At 37.2% G+C, this 19,020-nt stretch overlaps 1 protein-coding gene across 17 annotated transcripts in view; it reads right to left on the bottom strand.

The window, feature by feature from the left end:
• KLF12 (KLF transcription factor 12) overlaps positions 1 to 19,020 on the bottom strand; it is a 511,676-nt gene that overhangs the window by 116,207 nt on the left and 376,449 nt on the right. The window lies entirely within an intron of this gene.

The raw sequence follows: 19,020 nt of genomic DNA, 5'->3' as shown, positions 1-19,020 counted from the left end.
ATTAATACTTGCTCCAAAAGACGCATTACAGCTGACTGTCTGTCTAGGTCTTCTTTTCGGGGAAACACGGTACCTACAAGAGAGCTCCCATAAGACTATCAGCTGACTTCTCAACATAAACTTCGCAGGCCCAGAAAGAATTGGCAGGAAATATTCAAAGTGATGAAAAGCAAGGACCTATGAAGTTTGACAATTAAGTTTGAGAACTTGCTGCAACGTTGTTGCTAACATTTTCTGGTATCAGAGGGATTAATCATTATGAATTTGTACCAACTGGACAAACAATTAACCAAGTTTACTATTTGGAAGTGCTGAAAAGGCTGTGTAAAAAAGATAAACGACCTGAACTTTTTGCCAACAATTCATGGCTCTTGCATCACGACAATGCACCAGCTCACATGGCACTGTTTGTGAGAGAGTTTTTAGCCAGAAAACAAATAACTGTATTGGAACACCCTCCCTACTTACTTGATCTGGCCCCCAATCACTTCTTTCTTTACCCGAAGATAAAGGAAATATTGAAAGGAAGACATTTTGATGACATTCAGGACATCAAGGGTAACACGATGACAACTCTGACGGCCATCCAGAAAAAGAGTTCCAAAAGCACTTTGAAGGGTGGAGTAGGCGCTGGCATCAGTGCATAGCTTCCAAAGGGGAGTACTTTGAAGGTGACTGTAGTGATATTCAGCAATGAGGTATGTAGCACTTTTTCTAGGATGAGCTCGCGAACTTAATTGACCTCGTAAAACCAACATTACTCTACCCGGCAAAGCTATCTTTTGGAATTGAAGGACAGATAAAGAGCTTCCCAGACAAGAAAAAGCTAATGGAGTTCATCAACACCAAACCAGAATTATAAGAAATCTTAGAGGGACTTCCTTAGGATGCAAAAAAAAAAGATAAAAAATATGCTAAACTACACACCAATAACAATTATTTTCAATGTAAATGGATTAAATGCTTCAATCAAAAGACAGAGTGACTGAATAGATAAGAAAACAAGACCATTACATATGGTGCCTACAAGAGACTCACTACAAATTGAAAGACACACACAGACTGAAAGTAAAGGGATGGAAAAAGCTATTTCATGAAAATGAAAATGGGTGAAAAAAAGGCTGGCGTAGCAATACTCTTACCAGACAAAATAAACTTTAAAATGAAAGCTACAATAAGAGACAAAGAAAAACCCAGTAATCCCACTTCTGGGTATTTATCCAAAGAAACCCAAAGCTCTACTTTGAGGGGACACGTACATCCATATGTTCATTGCAGTATTGTTTACAATGGCCAAGATGTGGAGGCAACCTGGGTGTCCATCAAGGGATAAATGGATAAAGAGGAGGTGGTGCATACATACAATGGAATATTACTTGGCCATGGAAGGGAATGGATTCTTGCCATCTGTAACAGTATGTATGGATCTGGAGGGTACTGTGCGGAGAGGAGTAAGGCAGACAGATGCAATGTGATTTTGCTTATATGTGGAATCTAAAGAAAAAAAATAAACAAACAGAACAGAAACAAACTCATAGATACAGAGAACATTATGTTGGTTTCCAGACAGGAGGGGAGTTGGGGGAGAGGAGGTGTGTGTGAAAAGGGGAAGCGATTAAGAAGTACAAATTGATTGTTACAAAGTATGTCATGGGGATGTAGGGTATAACATAAGGAATATAGTCAATAATATTGTAATAACTATGTGTGGTGACAGAAAGGTACTAGATTTATTGGGGTGATTGATGGGAGGCGGGTTGGGGGCAGGGTGAAAAAGGTAAAGGCATTCAGAATTACAAATTGATAGTTATAAAATAGTCATGGGGATGTAAAGTAAAACATAGGGAATACGTATAGTCAATAATATGGTAATAACTACGTATAGTGCCAGGTAGGTACTAGACTAGTCAGGGGGATAATTCTTGAATTTTACAAATGTCTAACCACTATGCTGTAACCTGAAATTAATATAAAAAAGTACTGACTATCAACTGTAATTGAAAAAGTAAAAAAAAAAAAAAAAAAGAGGGGGGGAGGTGAAAAGGAATAAGAGGGTTAAATTTCCAGGTATAAAACAAGTAAGTCATGGGGATGTAATGTACAGCATGGGAAATATAGTCAATAGTATTGTGATAACACAGTACGGTGTCAGATGGTTGCTGAACTTATCACGGTGATTACTTCTTTAGGTATATAAATGTTGAATAACTACGGTATACACCTGGAACTAATACAATATTGAATGTTGCTATATTTTAATAAATATCTTTAAAAAATATTTTAATCTGCTAAATTTGGGGATGATTTGTTATGCAGCAACACAGAATCAATGCACCATGTTTTTCTCCCAGCTCCTTCCAGAGTTTTCCAGGCAGTGACGTGGACAAACTGCTGCTACAGTTTCAGTCAGCCTATCAAGTTCCTCTTTGTTTTCCTCCTAAGAGGCAGGTGGGACTTAGTAGCACACATTTAAGTGGGCTATTAATATAAGAAGGAAAATAAAAGCCACATATTATATTCGACATGATTCCCTTCTCAATCCAAAGTATGCCAAATGCATTTACAGGTACATGAGCTTTAGAAACATCTCCTTGGATCGCTGAGGGTGCCTCAGGCAGGCTTCTTGCTGGAAGGGACCACCGATTGGCATTACTGCTCAGGTGAACAACGCTTTTCTACCCAAGCTCATAGGTGACGGGAGGCTCATATGGATGGATCCTCACAGATATGTGGTGACCCAAAGCTATACTTCATGTTTCCCTCTCTTCAACTCACATGAGACATTTAAACTTTACTGTTCCTTCCATGTAACAGTGGAATGACAGACACAGTGGCATCAGTGTGCATTCTCACCTCCCCCACCTCCCCCTACGTTCTGTCAAGAGATTAAACACTCTTTTCACTTCCTTCGAAATAAACTGGCCTATTTAGCTATTCTTAAAGGAAAAGAAGTTTTTCCAGAAGTCACCATATTAAATGTGTACAATATAACAATCGATGAACATACAAGGTGTGATCAAACAATGCGGTGAATGATTAAAGGAAAAAAAATTATTACAGTAAAAGACACACTGACATTAATCTCTTTCAATACACTCCCCCCTTGTTTCGAACACACATATTCCATCATTCTTGCCACTTTCTGAAGCAGTTCTGGAAGTCCTCTTTCGTGAGTGTCTACTTCATCCTCCATTATGACAATGCTCCATGTCACACATCGCTTCTGGTACGGCAATTTCTGTCACATAAAAGCATTATGGTGTGTCCTCATCCACCTATTAACTGGATCTGGCACCGTGTGACTTCTGGTTCTTCCACAAACTCAAAATGACCATGAAAGGTAAACATTTTGAATCGATTCAGGACATCAATGCAGCCATGACAGCGCAACTAAAGACACTCATGAAAGAGGACTTCCAGAACTGCTTCAGAAAGTGGCAAGAACGATGGGATAATGTGTTCGAAGCGAGGGGGGGTATTTTGAGAGAGATTGATGGCAATGTATCTTTTACTGTAATAAATTTTTTTTTAAACATTCGCCATATTTCTTGATCACACCTTGTACATTGAAACTTACAGACTAACATCTCCTACCCAGAATGAATCACACAGGGAATTATGCAATCCCCCCATCTCCACCCATCAGGGCTGGAGGGGAGATGGGCGAGTACAGATGGGTGGGGTGAGGAGCCCAGAGGGCTGCGGCTGCAGTGCTGCCAGCCTTTTGTTCCCTCTTCCAGCCACTGACAGGCTGCCTGCTACCTGCAGATGCCCGCATTGTTTGCTTTGCCAAGGCTGAAGCATGGCCCAGTTAGAGAAACGCTGGCTTCCAGGAGGGCCACTGCTTTCTGCGAGAAAGAAGGGCAGTAGAAAACGGAGAAGGTAAAAGGGAAAATGAATGTATGGGGGGAATCATGCACAGGGGGCGAATTCATAGCATCACGGCATCACAGAGTAGAAGAGGCCTCCTCCAACTCATTCAATGCAGGAATTGCTCCCAAGAGGAGAATCACAGTGTTTCTCTAGGACTGAAACACGGCTCTGGCTTCAGAGATATGGATGTGACTTCTGGCTCTGTCACTGGCAACCATCTGACCTTGGGCAACTGATTTCCCACCACTCATCCTCAGTTTCTTCCCTGGCCAATGCCGCTGTGAGAAGTAAATGGGATAATATATGCAAAGCATTTAGTACCTGCCTGGCGCTTAGCAGTCAATCACCATTCTATTTCACTCTGACAGTAAATTTAGTGCTTCTTCAACGATCCCTTATATGAAGTCCTGAGCTAATACTCTCTGTAAATCCCTCACCTTTCCTGGATTAATTCAAATTAGGCAGTTTTCTTTTTAAATATAGCTAAACGGAAAATATCACTAGAGAATACATATTGGATAATACATAAAACCGCTACTCCCCTTGGTGCAAACATTCATTTATATATTCAGTCAGCAGATATTTATTGGGCATCTATGAAGTACCCAGCACTTCTAGGTGCTGGGGAGAGAGCAGCGAACAAGGCAGATAAACATTCCTGCTTTCACACTAGTGGGAGACAGATAACAAAAAAATATGAAAAACACATACTCTGTCAGGTATATGGAGAAAAATAAAGCAAGGAAGTGGGTAGGGGCTAGAGAGACACGATTAGCTGTGGGCAGGCCCCTGAAAGAGTTGAGGGAGGCTCGCTGATGTGGGTTTGTTTTTATTTTTTATTTATTTATTTTTTTGTCAGGGGTGGCATTCCAGGCAGAGCAAACAATAGGTACAAAGTCTCTGAGGTGGGGCGAGTTTTATGTGTTTGAGGTCCTGCAAGGAGAGTATAACTGGAGCTGAGAAAGGGCAAGAAACGTGGATGAGCAGGAAGAGGAGGGTGTGCAGAGCACGGAAGGCTTTGGGGGCCATGTAAGGATTTTGAGTTTTGTGCTGGGGGAGAAGGGAAGCCATTGGAGGGCACTGAGCAGAAGAATGACATGATAGGAATGATGTCATTCGATACGGATCACCCTGGCTATATGAGCCGGGAGCACAGGCGAAGATCCAGCTGGAGATACGTGCATGAGAATCATCAGTGACAGTAATACGAATACTCCGTAAAAACTGCACTAGCTTTGCCTTTTGGTCACCTCAAGCAAGCTGCACAGAGAGCAATCAATTACAACTCCAGACTTTATCACCTGAAGGGTGATGAAGCACGGTCTTCATAACATATTTGTACAACTGATGTTCTGATCTCATTTGGTTTCAGAATATCAGTTGGTCACATACATGCCTGATTTTTCTGGCACATCAAATACATGATGAGAGAAAAATTCATAAGTAAATAAAGCTTGACTCAAAGTATGGTAAACTCCAAGATTACGACCAGCTCTCCAGGGTCCCACTCTGCTTACTGATGCTTCTTCCATTATGCTGTGTTTCTTACTTTCTGTACTTTTGTTACTGCTACTGAAACTGTATGCGTCTACACAGCAGCAACTGTGACTGACATAACCCCAACTGTGACTGACATAACCCCAAATGAAGACTTCAAAACCCAATCACTTATGCAAATTCTGGATGTTGCTACTGTGTACATATGATATGCAATTTATTCATTTTTTCCCAATTCCTATTGGCACACTTGATAGTATAATGGCTTCTACCCCTATTACATTAAAAAATAACCTCATAATGTTTTTATAATTCCCTAGTGCAAGGTCCACTTCTCAGTTACAATGCCATTGGACCTCTCTACAACCTTCAAGACTGTGGGCTGTGTCTCTCGTTTCAGGGATGGGCCCACTTAAGCGTGCTTGTCTTGCCGCCTGTTAGTGTAAATAAGGTTTCACTCGACCATGCTCATTTATTTTCTCTCTAGTTTTAGTGCTACAATGGCAGAGTTGAGTAGTTGTCATAGAAACTATAGGGCTTGCCATACAACACCTTTTAGTCTTTTAGAGAAAGTAGTTTCAGACTCTGTTGTATACTATTACTAGGTTGGTGCAAAAGTAATTATGGTTTTTGCAATTATTTTTAACCTTTTAAACCACAATTACTTTTGCACCAACCTAATATTTAATTCTCTTGGGTCTCTCTTGCTCTCCCCCGCTCCCTTCTCCCTTTGACCTTCCTCTTCTTTTCCTCTCTCTGCATACACCAAAGTGTTAGTTTTCCCTTCAGGTTCCACTATCTACTCCCTTCGTTCTGCCTCGATTGCTGAGCTTCTTAGAAATTCCATAAAATATCACAATTTTACAATTTCAGTTACTACCTCAGAGAAGATGAATACCAAATTCACGTTCCCACCTCTAACCCCTCCTCTCAATGCCAGGGACCTTCTGATGCTAATGTCCCGAATGTCCAAAAGTCATTTCAAACTCAAGTCCTATTCTTTCAAGTCTCAACTCATAGTCCCATCATTCTCGTGGTCACCCATGTTCATAATTCTCATTCATTTCATATGTCCCCCTTATTAAATCAGCAGTTAACTGTTACTGTTTTTACCCCACAATTTTTCTAGACCCCCCTTCCGTTCCTTTCATACTGCTTTTTAATGAACTTCTTCGAAGTACTGCTATATCCATTTGTCCCACATATATTTCTCTAGTAACTGAATGAATGCAGGACTTTCCACAAAACATTTCTTATTGGAAAACCTTGAATTTTTCCGACCATCTAACAAATAAGGTTCAATAGCCCTCCCCAACCATTCCACAATTCATTTTTCATTAGGAACTTATGTGTCTTATCCCCAAAGCCCTTTAATTCAGCAGTATCTGGCTACTCCCTTCCACCTGCAATTCAGCCAACGAAAAACAACCCTTCCTATAGAATGATACCTTCTTCCTGAACCTTCGTTTCATTTTCTAAATCAATGTAATCCCTTCTTTAAAACACACACACACACACACACACACACACACACACACACATTTTGTACTTACATATTTTAGGGCACTCTTGCACTTTCCATTTTGAATTATACTTAAACATTTACTTATTTTTACGTCCCTTATTATTCTGACTACTCCTTGAGGGCAGAGACCATATCAATTATACTCCCTTGTACACAGTAAAATGTAATAGTTATTGATGAAGATGATGGTAATAAATGCAGGTCCCTACTTAAAATGATCAGTGGTTCCCAGTTGGCAAAATATTTTGCAATATACGATAAAAATGTCTGCTTCACATTTTATTTTAAAAATTGCATTCTGGCTTTTATTCTAATGTTAACACTTGTGGGGGAAAAGTCACAATTATTAAATTTCTATTACTGTGTAGTCTTTGATAATTACATTTTTGGTTTAAATAGGCCATGGGATGACATGGGAATTAAAATGTTCATAAATTTTATTTGCTTTTCAGCTAAATTACATTAACAACCTTTTCTTTCCTTTCAGCAAAATATTTTAAATGCTGCAACAAACCTATTATTTCTATAATATGAGTTGATGCTGGAAACTACAAAAGAATTCAATCATTTAAAATATATTAAAAATTAATGTGTGTTGAGATTATGACAACAGCTCCTAGGGTTTCATTTTCCTAAAGAACCAAAACTAAAACTACTTTTCTTATTTGTAAAAGGAAAATGAGTAAGATTTACAATTGTCTTGTGTTAACTGGAAGTATGTCTTAGAGCACAAAAGGCTTTTGTGATTAAAAGGAGTTCATGAAAGTTTCCATTAATAACTGAGCTTTTCTATCACGCTTGGTAACCTCATATAACTCTCCAGAGTCCGCCAAGAGCTCTGAACTCTAGTAGACCTGATGTATCAGTATACCACCATTTCCTGTTACCTGCCCATTTGGTCGATTTGTTACAACTGCTCAAAACCCTAGCCAACCTGCTCCAACTGATTTATTCAAAACCGAACCCACTTAGGCAGAGATAATTTTAAAATACTTTAATAATAAAGTGTTTTTGTGGTGAGTATACATGGGGAATGATGAGATCACCAAATGCATTTTCATCTTAAAGCATAGAGAAGATTATTTTAGGCATTAATCTATGGTCTTTCTATTCACTTTTGATTTCACTTGGTTCACTTAGTTCTTTTGCTCTACCTGTGTTTTCTGGTTTGTGGACTGGGTAGAATCGAATCTTTCAAGAAACAGACTGAGATCTGCCATAATAATTTTAAGTACTACTGAACCACACTCTTTGGGCTTTAGATAAAGGAAGGGCAGAACATTTCCCTTGGACTTCACAATTTTGCTTCTATCTCAACTATGCTATGTACAGTGAGATGACATGTAAGTGACTTGCCGTGGAAAGGTTCTTTGCTAGTTTAAAGTAAAAAGAGGTTTTTAAAAACTGGCATCAGGAACTACCGTGGCACATTCACACTCAACGTTGCTGTTGCCCTCTACCCGTCTTCAAATTGTTTTGCTCTCCGTGCCTCATTTGTACATAAACCTGCTAGACTAAAAGTAAGTCCTAATATGAAATCATGATTTAATTTGTCCTCTTAGACATACAGTAGACCCTTGGAATTCTTCAAGCTATGTCCCAAGACCATCAAAAATCCTCACATTTGTGAATTACTTCTAAGTGCCACTGGATTTCTCTATGGCTTACACAACTGTTGGGTCTCTCTTCATTTTCACGTCCGGCCTTTTCTTAAAACTCTCTTCCTTTGGCTTCAGGAATGGGCACACTCGTTCCACATCCCATATTTCCATGCAGAGTTGTGTATTTCTCGTGCATATCCTCACATCACATTTTAAAAAAATGTATGAAAGCTTTCTTTCTCATTTGATTTAGTCACACACAAGCACACATGCCTTTCCCTCCAACAATTCACAAGAGTTACTGTGTGGGCCTCAAGCAGAAAGCACGAAGCACCACTGCGATGAGCGCTGCAGTTGGGGAGGCTCACTCATAAACTGACTCCCTGTGTGTTCAAGTGACTCTAACTGGTAAGTTAGCAAAATATATTACTACATACATACTCCTGGGACACTTGGGAAAAGCAGAAATCTTAGGTGGTGTACCTGTGAATGCCAGGGTCTACGGGGTTAAAATCCTAGAATGCCATTTGTCTTTATGAGGGCACAAGTGGTGCTGACTCTTGCCAGTGCTCTGCTTAGCATCGTCCCATCCTTGCGTGGACAGCTAATTCAAAATACCTTTGGGCCAAAAATTTCAGTATTGCTATGTTTTCCTCTGTTTCAATTTAGATGGAAGGCTGTGTATGTGTTTATGGGTTCAGAGAAAAATTTGCTCTGTAAAACTGGATGAAAGGTGTTGGTGTTTCCCGTATCAATTTTATGAGTGGTATGCTTTTATAAGAAAAGACGATTCCATTAGTTTCCATCAATCCATAAGAAGCCTATATTCTCTGTATATTTGGTTTGTTTTTTATGGGGACATTATTCTGATAATTTGCTAAAAACCCCATCTGGAGATGATAAATTATTTAGTCTCTCAGAAAACTGGTGAGATCCATACCATCTGGAAATGGAGTTATGAGTTCCTCTGGCTTCAGGTATGACCACTACTTTGGGGCTCATTCACTTAGACCCCTGCCTGAGCCTCAGATGTGGTTAGGGAAGGGGCCCATACAGGCAGGTGGCGCTGTCTTCAGGAACGACTCCTGACCAACAAGATCCAAGTAATTCTGCCTAGAAGACAGGCCAAGTGAAACAAGTATTTTGAGCACAGCTATAACATATGCTATATTGGGAGAGAATATAGAAGGCACACACCACTCCTTTGCTTTCCTAACTTTAAACTGGGTTTACACTACTAACTTCTTCATGAAAGCCCATCCTGGTTCTGTGCGGAGAAGATAGGGCTATAATGGAGGGTGGGGTCTTGGGCTTTCCTAGGCAAAAGTCTGGTAGTCTGCACAGTGGTTGAGGTCAGTATGTTTAGGTGTTAAACAAACACAAAAGTTTGACAGTGTTTTCTTTGAATACAATAACAAAGACAAAGAAAATTTTTATTGGTAAAACCCTATAACATTTACGCTTGGATAATTTCTGAATTTTGTAGTGTGCTACCAATATGCATTCTGAACACCTGATTTCCTTAACCAAAGCTGGCAAGTCACCTCAGCACTAAGCACTGGTTATCCCTGAGGTCATGCTGAGATCTGAGAGGCCCGATGGCTCATTACAATCCACGCATGTTCATATGCTAATAAAGAACTTCTTCCTATGTGTTCACCACATTTACACTAGCAATCAAACAAGTCAGTATTGCTATTCCTTTTTCTCCTTCAACTATCCCAAATCCTGAAAGTGGTTTCTTCTCACTGTTTCTCACAACTACCGAGAGGTAGAAGAGGAAATATGAAGAGCTATTTAACAAATGAGCCAGTATTTGCTCTCTCATAAACTTGCTTGTAAAATTGAGTTAAATTACTTACAGCTTTTCTTTTATGTCAAGTCATTTTCAGAAATTCAAAACATATATATTATAATGACCACCTATTTATTCTCCCAAAAGATTAAAATAACCTTAACATTTGCAGTACGTCCTGCAGATCATTAAAAAAAGTAAAATATCACAAAAAACATTGGTTCTTTGTAATTTTTTTTCCTATTTTGTTTCTCTCTTCCATAGTTTCCTGGTATATATCCTTCCTATGCAAGTTTTTATGCTTTAACTACATGTATGTCAATGAACAACCCCTAATACAATTTTGTTCTTTTGAAAACTGTATTTAATGATAGCATATTCCATGATGTGGTTATTTTCACTTAACATTACATTTGAGATTTATTTATACGCTTTCACTTTAGTTGTTGTATAGTATTTCACTTTGTAAATGGACCACCATTATTTATCTATTATCATAGTGATGGGAAATTAACTTGTTCATAATATCCACTGCTACAAAAGTTGCTGTACATTTCCTCATAGTCCATACCTGGTAATGTAATTATGAGATATGCATATTGTTAGTTTTATTAGATATTGCCAAATTGCTCTCCAAAGCCGTGGAATCAATGAACACTCCCACTAATGTATGAACACGCCCATTTCCCCATATCGTTATAAGACTTAATATTGCCAGATTTAAAATTTTTTCTAAAGTCATTTTGGGTATCTACTCTCCTCCCAAACATGGAGAATATAGCATGCTGTAACTACCCAGTGAATATCCCCACCTTCCCCATGTTCTCTTTCATTATAGTCTAGAATTTTGGTTCATGTTTTACTGTCAAGAGTTAATTAAAATTTATCTCCTTATATAGATATTTATGTGTATTTTTAAAACAAGCTCTAAGCTTACTTTTCCTTTTGGGTTCTTTAACTTTTTTCAAAAGTATACCCTTCAGTTCTTTCATAAAATTTGCGAGAGTGTGGCAAGCTCTTAGTAAACGTACATCTGAAATTTTTAAAAAGTTTACTTCAATTGAATTTACTTTGGCTGAGAACAGAATTCTAGGAACCCTCAGCCCTTTGCACAGACTATTGCTTTCTGGTATCTGTTGTTGCTGATAGTCTGTCATTCTTTAATTATTTTGTAGATAAGCTTTTAAGATTTTCTTTATGAATCATGCTTGACAATTTCACTGCTATGTGTCTTGATGTGGATTTATTTTTACTTATTTTTTTATACTTTTAGATTCATGACTTCCCTTAATTTTCCAAAATTCCCAGACATTTCCCTGAATATTTCATTCTATCTATTCTTATTTTACAGAAGTCCTTTTACATACATTTTAGAAAGCTTCAATTGATGTCTCAATTTATCTTTCATGTTTTTGTCAACTTTTTTATTTTGCATTGTTTTCTGGGTAAAACTCTCAATACGACCTTTCAATTTATATATTCTTCCACTGAACTTTCTCAACATGTTTCAGTTGCCCAAGCAAGAACTATCTTACATTTATTTTTTTCCTTTCATCTTTGACATTCATTTTGGTATTAAGTTCTGTCTATCAAATTTCCATTCATACGGCCGCTGCACAGGCCTGTAGGAATTCTCACCTGGCCTCCCAAAACAGCCTCCGAACTTTTCTCCCTTCCTTTATTTTCACTCTATTGGGACCTTCACCCACAGATTTGCACGTTACCATGTTACTCCTCCCCTACTTTCAAGCTTTCTGTGTCTCTCTGTAGCATTCAGCAAATACAGACTCCTTAGTAGCTGGGCATACAAGGCCTCTGATAACCAGGTCCATGAATACTCCTGGAGCCTCAATTCCATTTCTTATAAACACTTCATTTCAACACCACCACCCTATCTATCTGTAAAATCTGCTATCTTCCACGATGCACTATGCTCTTTCATAGTCCTAGGACTCTGTATCTTTTTTAAAATTACATTTCCTTCTTCATTTCTACATCGATAATGCAATTAACACTTTCCTCCAATAAGTCAAAAAATGATCACTGTTAGCTAAGCCAGGAAAGAAACGGGCCTCTTAATAATTGTCCTAGTTGCAAAGAAACGGGCCTCTTAATAATTGTCCTAGATAATGAGATAAGAAAACACATAACTGGAGATGATACTACCTTGATTAGTGTAGATTACACCACTGGGCACAACAATGCCACTAATCAGTCCATCACCAGCCAGTACTCATTTGTTAGATAATACATGGGATACGTGGATTATGTGCCATTATAACTATGACCTTGAGAATGTATCGGAAAATTCTTGCTAACACAGATCATGATACCAATCCATTTTAAACAGCATACAAGGTATTTTACTCTTTGATAAATTCAATAAAACAGTAAGAGAAGTACAAAACCATAGAAAACATACTATGTAATACTCTAAAGAGAAACGGAAACAAAACTGGGAAATGTCAGGTTTTACTATGAAGGTATTCTCTGTAACAAAACACACATTTTATGGAATTTATTTTCCAATTTTGAAGAAGGCATTTCAGAACATCTGTTTAGCTAGGATGATTCTAAAACTGCAATGTTATAATGATTATTAGCTATTGGCTAATGCTCAGAATTTTATTGAACTCATTAATCTAAGAAAAATAAATATAATTATAGCAGTAATAATAAATGCTGGCTGTATTTTTACACTGTGGTTTCCCTTTATGTTTTTCAGAAAATAATCATCACTGGAATGAGGCAAGACTGAACAGGCATGTCTGCTATATATGTTGTATATGTCTGTTCAGCCAGTTCCCTGCTCAAGACAGCTCCAGGCAGGGGTCAGCTATGCCTAAAAATGACCCATTTGTCGATCTCTGAATCTCACTGAACCACACTTTGACAAAATTTCCCCACACCTAGAAATGTTAACCTACAGCTTGAGGCTGTTGCTTTTAATGCTGCAAGATGCTGGAGAAATGGAAATACATATGGTACCACAATGCCAATATTTAGCAACATGGAATTATTTCATGCAATTCACACACACACACACACACACACACACACACACTCACACTCACACACACTGGTTTTAGAGTATTAAAAAGTTTTTATTTTATTCAAGGCTGTACCGCTAATAAGAAGTAGAGGACGTTACATGAGTCACCGTTTCTTATCTGTGAAAGACAGGCAGTAATAACTATACACTAGTTAGGTAAGACTTAAAGATAACGTATATAAAGCATGAAGAACAGATAGGCATCTAATAAAGGTTAATTATTTAAATGATTTTTAACACATATCTTTATAAGATTGATTACATACTTTGTTGCTTACCTCAAACAGACTGACCATATTTTACCCTTTCTTTCATAACTAATGGTTGTGATTTCAAAAGCAATCATTATGCTGTAATAATCTCCAAGGACTAAAGACTGTGTAAACCGACTTATTCCAATCCCCAAAGAACTCACTGTGATTTTTCAAATTCTTATTTAATAATAATTTTGAGACCTCCTTTGCTGGCTGCCACTTTTTGCCCTCACTGCACCTACAGATACAGGGAGTTTCCTAATTTGGCCAGGAAGTTGGCATATGAGAATCTCAGGGGGTATCAACCATCAGTAGATCTATTTTCTTTTACGAAGGGTAACTACAGAACATGAAATGCTACAACTTTTTTGTGGCTATTGGGAATACATGAAAAAAATCTATTGAGAAATCATTTTAGGAGACCTGAGTAATAAAAATGAAAATTGAGAACTATTCCTCTCATTTATTTTTCCTTGGCCATTTTTATTCACTATTTTCTCTCTATACACAGCTGGAAAATCATATTCGCAAAAAATGTAAGAAACATATGTCAACTAAGAGTTAAAAGACTTTCAAAGGAGGATCTCAGAACCTCTCCTCCAAGTAATTCATAGTGTGTATCATGCATGCAGTACGTTTTATATCCTTTGTGGTGTGTGTGTGTGTGTGTGTGTGTGTCTGTGTGTGTGTGAGTGCGAGTGCATTACAGCCTACAATTCAGTAAAACTACACTATTCTTCATTCTTTATGTACCCTTCATTCTCTGCCCTCACCGTTCACCCTTTTCCTGGTCTGGAATATTTCCTGCTCTGAGTAGCAAAGCCTTAAGCTTCTTTAACTTTCACCTCAAATGACACATACTCTACCTTCATTATTAACATATGACTTCCTCCAGAGTCTGATTCATATTCTTTAGGGATTTACAACCTAGATCTCCAGAAGGTTTCCTCTGTTTTAAAGGGCTCTGTGTTTATAGAGGATGGATTTAAAACCCCACCTCTGACAAAGGCCACACGGGGGCTGATTAGGGAGCTCTTGGCTTCAGCACACAAGAGACAAAAATGCAATCACCAAATCGACAATTCTTTCTAAACACAGAAGATGTGAAACAGTTCAGACAAAGCTGTTTTAGATTTGTGCTTGGGTCTGTGTAATATACCTTTAAGATTAGAGATCTGTGGAAGGAAACCAAATCATTGTTTTATGGCTGCAACAAATGGGCCCACCACAGTAAATATGTCATTTATTCTTCCTCACAAAGAGGTATTCACTGCATAGTGCAAATAAAAGTAGCAGTTTCTTTCTACTTAAGGTTCATTAGATGAAATTTATGTTCTTAAAATGCATTGCAAACACCAAAAACTGATGGTACCGTTATCAGCTTTTAAATCAAAACAGCTTGCTATCTGGTAAAGGACAGGAGAACCGGTCGATTTATTTCATAAAACTTTATGTACAAAGAGACAGTGTCTATGAACTTAATGGAGAGAATATAGAGTCTGGAGGGGTAATTTTTATTACAATTTATAGTGGGATTATCCATACTCCACAGTTTTCAGATTTTATTGAGATTTTATGGTACTATGATGCTGACGCAGTTAACCGCACTGGCGTAGGAAGTATAATTTGTTTCACCCTGACTGGGAAATGAACTTGGCATTACTATTATGTAAGAAACCTAGAAAATTCTATTAATTGCCTGAATCCAATCAAAGCCATTATTTATCCAGTTTGACAGGTACAATATTTTATCTGACACTAAAAGAATAAATAGGAACCGACTATAATTTTCATACATCAATATCTTTTCATTAAGACCATTTGGAAGCCATAAGAGTATTTTTCACCCACAGGGGTTTAACTCTAGAAACTATTAAAACCTAAATCATATCAAGCATCTGTAATGCACTACCAAATATTCTTTAACATTAAGTGCTATGAAATAAACTTGGGAAACGTTAGAAACAATATACTCAAAAACACCAGGGAATTATTGATGGCCCATTGACATAAAATAGTAACAGCTTCTGGAATGATATTCATCCATTCTGCAAACACTTACTGTTTATTGTGAGCCAGACCCTGGAAAAGGCAGTAAGGCAATGATATAGATAGCATTACAATATTATTATATATTACATATAATAGATTTGAGTCAAATATATTGAGTCAAATAAATTATATATGTATATATATCACATAAAATAATATATACATATGTGTGTGTGTATATATATATATATATATATATATATATATATATATATATATATATTCATATATACGAAATAAGTTGGTTTACAACTTGGTGTTTACCTTTCTAGAAAAGAAGACATTTGAACAAAGTCTTTTGCCAAAGAAAGAAAAGGTCTTCTAGGAAAAGGAAACTACATGATAAAGGTAGAGTTGTCATCGTGAAAATCCATGGAAATGGTGGCTGGGCCAGGAGATCTATTTGGAGGAATGGCAACAAATTGAAGGGGAGGAGGGGGCAGTAGTGATAGAAGCCCAACTGTGAGGATGAGAGGAGCTCTGCTAGTTACCATTTTATCATATGTTGTTGCTTCTTCTACTTCTCTACATGAGGGAAGGTCTCTTTAATGCCTAGGGTTTAGGACTAGAGACCATCACCGGCCACAGCATTCCCAGACATCTCATACAAAACACTGTATGTTAATTAATTCTTTGTTCAGTCATCTCTTCATTCAATAAATAACTTATTAAGCATTTACTAGTGTCAGCACAATGCAATGCGTTGAGGAAACAGTAGCTAATGAGGCTTAGATGGATTTGGGGAGACACTAACCAAATTTATCCTAGGAGTGAGGATTCGTAACAATATACATATATACCATGTGATCTAAGCAACCACAGTTTTGGTCAACAGAGCTGCTTATTCTTATTGTAGGTCACCCAAATCCTGCTAGGTCTTTCTCTCCCCAGGAAATGGAAAAATCCATATACCATGGGATTATCTTTCTAATTCTACTCTGTTTCTACTGAACTTCTCTTCAGGCCTCCACTATTGAGAAGGCAGTTTTCTGATGAATTCTCCAAGGGTTATTCCTAGTTATCTCAGTTTCATCAAATTCTCCTATTTTCTGTTTTCCTGAGTTCTTGCTGTACCAAGACATAAGCCTTCCATTTTCTTTTATGTTTTCTATTATTGTTAATAGCTCACAAGTTGGCATATATATATGCTTCAATTTATCCAACAAACATAATCAATAATTACAAAAACAAAACAAAACAAAGTCAGCACAGAGACACAGAAAATAGCATTTTATTTCTACTAAACAGAAATCACAAATGTGCAAGATGGGAAGTGAGACAAGTAGGTAGAAGTAATTGATGCTTTTTCTTTCTGGCCCAAGTTAAATAGTTGTGTGTATTTTTCTTTTTTCTTTTTTTTAATATTTCATATATTAGAGCTCTAAAACACAGTAGATCAGTTAGGTTTCAAATTCAGGTTCAAACTTAACTTAAAAAGGGCATATTCTTTGCACTCCCTGACAACCCTAAACTAACTGGGAAAATCTGGGAGCAATCAGAATTAACTGGATTACAGTGTTCTTCCTTCTGACTCAGTTCACCTTGTTTTAAAATTCTACCACTAGATGGCAGTACAAAGACTGTAATTTTCAATACAGATCACTTAGTTCCATAATACATCAGTACTGGGATAGGTGACTTGGTTAGATACAGAGGAGAGAGAAGAATCAAAATTCAGGAAAAGATAGAATGGTAAAAGGTGGAGGGAGATAGAGAAGAACAACTGGGAGGAAGAAGGACATAGGGAAATGGAGGGAAGATGGCAGGTGAAAGGGCAGAATAAAGAAAGTGGAGGTTACTTTGAAAAGAAGGTGAAGAAAGAAGGGAAAAGGAAAGGGGCTGAGTTAAAAGTGAGAGAACTCCAGTCTCTTAGTTTCTTTCAAACTGAGTCTCTTTCAAACTTTTTGTACAGGAACCACAGTAGCAAATATATATTTCAGTATGACTCAATGCACACACAAGCACGTGGGCACACACACGCACACAACCATATTTGCATATGTAAATAGGTTGCTGAACAAAAGTTTTCTGATAAAATACTTATTTGGGTGACACTATCAGATATTTTGTATTTCTATTTCATTCTATTTAATATCTTTAAAACTGCTGATGATAAGCTATTAATTGATTTCAAAATTAATCAACAGAAAAATGACCCACAATGTAAACAATATTGTTTTAGTATATTGTAAACTAGAGCTGGTTTTTAAGAGGAGCTATTTTAAAATTCAGCATAGCTCACAGTGCACGTTCCAGGCCATGTAATCAGCCGTAAAACATTTGTTGAATCAATGAACTAATGAACTGAAGAAAAAAAATGGTGAAGCCACCTGGTCATGAAAAACACATACAACTGGCCCATGATCAAAGGAGCATTTCCCCCCATAAACATGGCTGGAGGAAAAACAGAGTATGTGATTATTACTCTGTAAATTAGTACCTGTTCTTTTATTTATTGGATAGGCAAATACCAACTTGTTCTTCTTTATAGAACACAAAGCAGAATATCAGCTAATCAAATTGTCCATTAACAATGGAAAATAGGCAGAGAGAAAGACTGAGAAAATAGTAACGGTTTAGAACAGAAAAATAATTATTTTTAAGGGAATAAGAAAGAAAAATAGGGAACAGAAACAATAGCCAGAGAGTTGTAAATACTTAAAAAGCCAGTAAAAACAGTGCTGGCAAATGATTCTAAGACCAAGTTCCCCTCTTAGATTTTCTTTCATCTTCCCTTTTTTCATTTGTTCCTTCCAGGGATTAAGAGTTATTGGGTAAAATACCCATTTGTCATACACACACACACGCACGCACACACACACACACACACACACACACACACACACACACACACACACAGGGTGTCCCCAAAAATGTATGCACATTTTAAGAAAGGAAAAAACTATTAAAACTGCAATACTCAATATATACTGATAACAAAAGATGAATACAGTCACGTGTATACATTTTTCATGGCACCCCCGGTATAGCTCCAATCCTGCAAGGTTTCTTGCAATGAATGTATTTGTCCACATATGCTCAAAATCATCCTATAAATAAATACTGTAATCTAATATGTAAAATAAGCATTTCCTTGTAGCATAATAGCACCTTTACTGTTTGAAATTGGAGGCTTTACATTTAAGCAGAATATTATTTTAGAAGAGAAAAAAATTTATTCCTAAGAAATGAAAATACAAAGGCAACAAAATTTTCAGGAGTGGTGGTGAAAACGAATGTAGCGAGTACATTGGAATATTATATTAGTTACGTATATTAGTTACTATGAGTTATTATTTAATATTTAGTTAATATTATATTAGTTACTATTTAAACATAAATTAGATGTTTTTATTATAGGAGAAACTTGT

This window comes from Rhinolophus sinicus, chromosome 16 (genome assembly GCF_057876585.1).
Source record: "Rhinolophus sinicus isolate RSI-liver-muscle chromosome 16, RSI-T2T, whole genome shotgun sequence".
NCBI lineage: Eukaryota > Metazoa > Chordata > Mammalia > Chiroptera > Rhinolophidae > Rhinolophus > Rhinolophus sinicus.
This window is presented reverse-complemented; position numbering and strand designations above follow the sequence as displayed.